This window comes from Protopterus annectens, chromosome 3.part1, assembly GCF_019279795.1.
Source record: "Protopterus annectens isolate FY-2018-M chromosome 3.part1, PAN1.0, whole genome shotgun sequence".
Lineage (NCBI taxonomy): Eukaryota > Metazoa > Chordata > Ceratodontiformes > Protopteridae > Protopterus > Protopterus annectens.
In genome coordinates this window covers 71,187,280-71,192,931 of record NC_056732.1, presented here as the reverse complement: position 1 = coordinate 71,192,931, position 5,652 = coordinate 71,187,280, and positions in this window count along the sequence as shown.

Sequence of the window (5,652 nt, the reverse complement as noted above, 5' to 3'; positions counted from 1 at the left end):
CAGCTTTGGCTCTAGGAATCACAATCCACCTTATAGTGCTTGTTAAAGGTACACACAGAAGACCAGGTAGCTGTCTCAAAATAGAATTAGTATCCAAACCCTTGAAATAAAAACCAGAAGAAGCCTCAGCCCTTGCAGAATGAGCCTTAACAGAAGGAAGGCTCTTTCCATGAAAAGAATAGCAAAAAGAAATGGCTTTAGATATCCAAGAAGAAATGGTTTGCTTGGAAACAGCCAAACCTAAAGACCTAGGATGAAAAGAAATGAAAAATATAAAGAAGTTATGTACTCACCATAACATTCCATGTGAGTTGTTCATCTCGCCTTCATTTTTACAGATGGGTTTGGCTCCGAGTCGGCCTACTATAAAGCTCGAGGTCTTCAGTCACCTCGAGGCCAAGTCCCTATCCCATGATGCACCTTAAATTACCTCTGATCTTGTTTGCTGCCTCTAACAATACCATATGCCATTCTAGCACTTTATTTAGGTAAAAACCATAGAAAGATAGAGCAACCATGATAAAACTATTATCTCGGTCCTCAAAAAACCCTGGTGGGGGTAGGAGGGTGGGAAGTAAGAATGATGGCGAGATGAACAACTCACATGGAATGTTATGGTGAGTACATAACTTCTTTATGTGAAGTTGTTCTATCTCGCCGTTCATTCTTACAGATGGGTAGCGTCCCAAGCACCATCTTTCTTGGGTGGCTCACGGGAGTATGTTTTTCAGGACAGTAGAACCAAAGGAGGCCCTGTCCCTGGAGGCCCTTTCAACTTTGTAAGGTATGAGGTCTTGACCACGTGGCTGCTGCACAAATATTGTCTATAGGAAGCCTATCAGAAAAAGCAGAGGATGTGGACACTGCTCTGGTAGAATGAGCCTTAATTTTATGTTGTAAAGGTAAATTGGCAGCTGAATAAGTGAAAGTGATGCAATCAGATAACCATTTAGCTAGTGTTGTTTTTGCCACTGGTATACCTTTCCTAGAATTTGAAAAGGAATCAAAAAGTTGTTCTGATCTTCTGAACTCTCTGGTTCTATCCAGGTAAAACCTGAGCTGTCTATGAACATCAAGCTTGTGCAGTGCAGCAAATACTGTAAGTTGTTGGTGTGTTTGGGGAAAACACTGGCAAATCTATGATTTGGTTAAGGTTAGCTTCAGTACAAACTTTAGGTAAGAATGAAGGATTTGTTCGCAGGGACACTCTGTCAGCATGAAAAAACAAATACGGAGGTTTTATGGACAAGGCCTGTAGCTCTGATACTCTATGGGCAGACATGATGGCTACTAAAAAGATAGTCTTCCAAGACAAAAATTTCAAATCACATGAGGAAGCTGGCTCGAAAGGTGGGAGAATAATGCATGAAAGCATAACATTTAGGTTCCATGGGGTATAAGGGGATTTCACTGGGGGGGGGGGGTCTGAGGTGGAAAGTCCCTTTGAGAAAGGCTTTGGATAGCTTGTGTAACGTTATGTTCAATCCTTCAAAGCCAAGATGAAAATTAGAGATGGTGGCAAGCTGTACTCGAACTGTAGCTACCGCAGCTCCTTTGTTGAAAAGCACACTCAAAAATTCTAAAATAGAGGAAATAGGGGCTTGGTAGGGATCAATGTTATTCTGAGGAGCCCATATAGAAAATCTCCTCCATTTGGTAAGGTACAACTTCCTAGCAGAGGATTTATGAGAAGATATTAAAATATGCTGCGTTTCATTTGAGAGGTTATGGAACCTGGCTATGTTGGGAATTGGAGCAGCCAAGCTGTCAATTTTAGGGACTGAAGGGAGGGATGAAGAGCCCCCGACGAATGCATCAGAAGGTCTGGAACGGAGTCCAGAATCCAAGGCCCTTCCAACAGATGAAGTCGAAGGAAGGGGAACCAAATCTGATGAGGCCAATGAGGGACTATTAGAATGATGGTCCTTCCCAGGGCTTTTGCTTTCTGTAGTACTTTGGGTATCAAGGGAATTGGTGGGAATGTATAGAAGAGACCTGGAGGCCAATCGTGTACAAGTGCGTCCCTTGGGGAATCTCCCTGAGGGGGAATCCGGGCAAAGTAGCTTCTGCATTTTGTGTCCATGTGGGAAGCAAAAAGATCTTAGCAAGGCTGGCCCCATCTGCAGAATATTCTCTCCGCTATCTCTTTTTTGAGGGACCCTTCATGAGGCAACAAAATTGCCCTGCTCAGTTTGTCTGCAATCATGTTGGATTTCCCTGGGATGTGCATTGCTATCAGAAAGCGCTGGGTGGATGTAGCCCACTGCCATACTCTCAGGGCCTCTCAACAAAGGGGATAGGACCTAGTTCCTCCTTGTTTGTTCAAGTACCAGACCACTGATATGTTGTCCGTCTGAATTGCAATTGTCCCCAGAGGGAGAGAGTCCTGAAAGTACTGCAACACCAAAAGTACCGCTCTTATCTCCAGGACATTGATATGCAGATGTGACTCTTGTTTGGTACATGTGCCTTGGACTGTTCTTCCCTGAAAATGCCCCCCCCATCCTATCAGGGAAGTGTCCATGGTCACTGTGGCCAATGGTGAGGGTAGGATAAAAGGATGATCTATCGTTACTTGAAGAGAGGTCAACCACCACTAAAGATTCTTTTTGCATGTGTTTGCTACAATAATGAGATGAGACATTGGGAGCTCTTGATAAGAACACTGAGTGAAAAGCAGCCATTGTAGATTCCACATGTGCATGCAACCCAACGGTATCACTATTACTGCAGCTGTCATCATCCCTAACAACTTTAGCACTTCTGATGCTGGAGCCTTGTCTCTGGATATGATGTTCGGGATTTGCTGACAACGTAGTAAAATCCTTTCTGCTGGAAGTTTTAAAGTGGTGGTGGTGGTGTCCAATTCTGCTCCGATAAAAACGATATGTTGCGATGGCGACAAGGTAGATATTTCTGAATTTATGGTAATGCCCAATTGATTGCAAAGAGTAAGAATGGTGTCCCTGGCTTGTATTAGCTGATGCCTGGTGGTGGCGGTGAGGAGGCAATCGTCTAGGTATGGAAACACCTGGAATCCTAAACGCCTCAAGTGAGCCATGACCACTGGCATACATTTAGTGAATACTCTGGGGGCTTTAGTGAGACCAAAGGGCAGGGGTCAAAACTGGGAATGATTGGCTCCCAGATGGAAGAATAGATGATCACTGGGTGGTCTGGCCATTTTTATATGGTAGTACGCACCCTGGAGATCTATCAAGCACATCTAATTGTCTTTCCCTAAGAAGGGAAGAATCGACTGAAGTGTGACCATCTGGAACTTATCTTTCTTGATAGATCTGTTTAGTCTGCTGCAGTCCAAAATAGGTCTCCTGTCCCCTGTCTTTTTTGGAACTAAAAAGAATCTTGAGCAAGTTCCGGATCCTGTTTGGTCTGCTGGGATTGGCTGGATGACTCTTTTTCTTAGCAACATTTGGACCTCTACTGTTGCTTGTTCCCTGTAACTGGGTGGAATGTCCGGAAATTTTGCTGTCAATGGAGGGGGGATGGTGAAGGGAATCAAATATCCTCTGGAGACTATACTTTGTACTCAGTTGTCATTTATTTTGAGCCAGGCATCTGGATACAAAGATAAGCGACTCCTGACTGCCTCCAGAGTAGGACAGTTAGGCCTCCTTTCAGGACTGCTGACAGGGTTTCCCAAAGAACTGGTCTCTGTTGCCCTGGTTTTGCAGACCCCCCCCCTGCCATGAGGGCGGCATCTTCCATTATTGCCCCCTCCTCTGCCCCTGGAGGGGAGTTCACCATGTGTGTCCAGAAAGGCTCCTTGTGCTTTTCGGAACCACATCTTTCCTCCCTTTTGACCCTTGGGGTAGGGTCTAGTAGGGGTGGAAAAATGGACTCCGACAGCAGACAGAGTCTTTCCTTCCTGCTCTCACCTGGTCAAAGTTTCCTTAACTTTGGGCCCGAAAAGGGATGAGCCATCAAAAGGGGTGTTGACAAAGGATGACTTAAAGGGCTCCACAAAGGAACACAAGTACATCCAGGAGTGTCTCCAGAGAGCAATTCCTGTACCCACTGCCCTACTCTTTCCATCAGCTGCATATGAGATGAGATGCATGGACGAGTTCACTATGGAATTGAGGGTAGCAAGCTGGGAGGCAACTTTGTCTGAAGCTCCTGCAGCTACCATACTCTGAAGAGCATCTTCAAGCTCTTTTAGGAGGTCTCTTTACAGTCTTGTGAAATGTGTGAGATAGTTCAGTGAACGCATGGCAAAAGTCGCTGAACTGTACATGCGCATCCCATATCTATCTATGATCCTAGGGTCTCTGTTAGGAAGATGGATAGAGGAAGAAGTTTCTGACATCTCCTTTTTGGTGGCTGCTGTCACCACCATGGTATCAACAGGCACTCCCTTAGTGAGAAAAGACTTATCCTGAGGGGCAGAAATAAACTTATTGGGCCTCTGAGGGCAGGCTCCATGGTGTCCGGAGACTCATACGCCCTTCGTGAGACCAGCTCCATGAGCTCATCGAAGGGTGGAAACACCAAAGAGGTGGAGGGTTGAGAGCCAAAAGCCTTCAGGAGAACCGACTCATCTTCAGTAGGGTTGGTAGGCTTCCAGCCACCCCTCTGCATAAGGATTTCTAATATATCTGCAAATGAGATATCTTCAGAGAGGGACCGTGGGGACCCTTCTGATTCATCTAAGTCAGAATCAGACATGAGACTCCTGCGGGAAGTCTAGGTGCTTCCTCTTGCAAATTCTCTTCCTGGGAACCTCATCAGTGGGAATTTCTGGTGAGGTCTCAGAAGAGCAGGGGCCACCTAGTGGGGCATCCTGAGGCTCAGGGTCTCTATGCTTCAAAGGGATACATGAGGCAGAAGTGAACTCAGGCACTTTTGGGGAGGAAGTAGTTGGACCTGAAGTTGTAGATGTCCTGGGGGACATTAATCTCCTCATGGCGTCAAAGGCACATCTGCTCCGATGAGAAGAAACTGCTGGATCCAGAGAAACAACCGATCCCCTCATCACCGGAACAGTGGGCTCTGATCCAGAGGTAGGAGCTGAACTCATCCGAGCCGAGGCCCTGAGAGGCAAAGTCGGAACCGACAGGTCAGTCCGACTATACTCCCCAGAACTGACTGGAGAGTGTCAGCTACTAGATTCCTCGATGGGCACCAAGGAAGTCTGAGTAAATGGAACCAATGGCACTGGAGCAGGTGTCAGCTCTGAAGGCTCCACAATCATCAGGTCCAACTCCTCTGGCTCCGATGGACCAGAATGACTTGGAGGACAAAAAGAAGTCGATGGCATAATAATATTCTTTGGTTCCGAAACTACTTGTGTCGGAGCCAATAAAAATTTACTAAATGCCGGTGCCTGTAGCAGCTTCTGCACCACACGATCCACATCCAAATCGGATAAGCTGATCGAGGACCAAGATGAATGTATGGAGGGTGGTACTGACTGGAGAATAGGAGACTTTAGAACTTTGTTCCAGGACTGGGGACTGGCTCCAAAAAGACAGGACACTCGGCTCTGAAGGCTGTGGAATGTCGATGTTTTTTTTTGATTTTGTCACATCAGAAGAAGAAGACTTTGAAGACTTGGGAGACTGGCTAGATTTATCCTGGTCACTCAAAGTTTCTTGAAAGGAAGATTTTAAAAGTCCTCTATCAATGAGT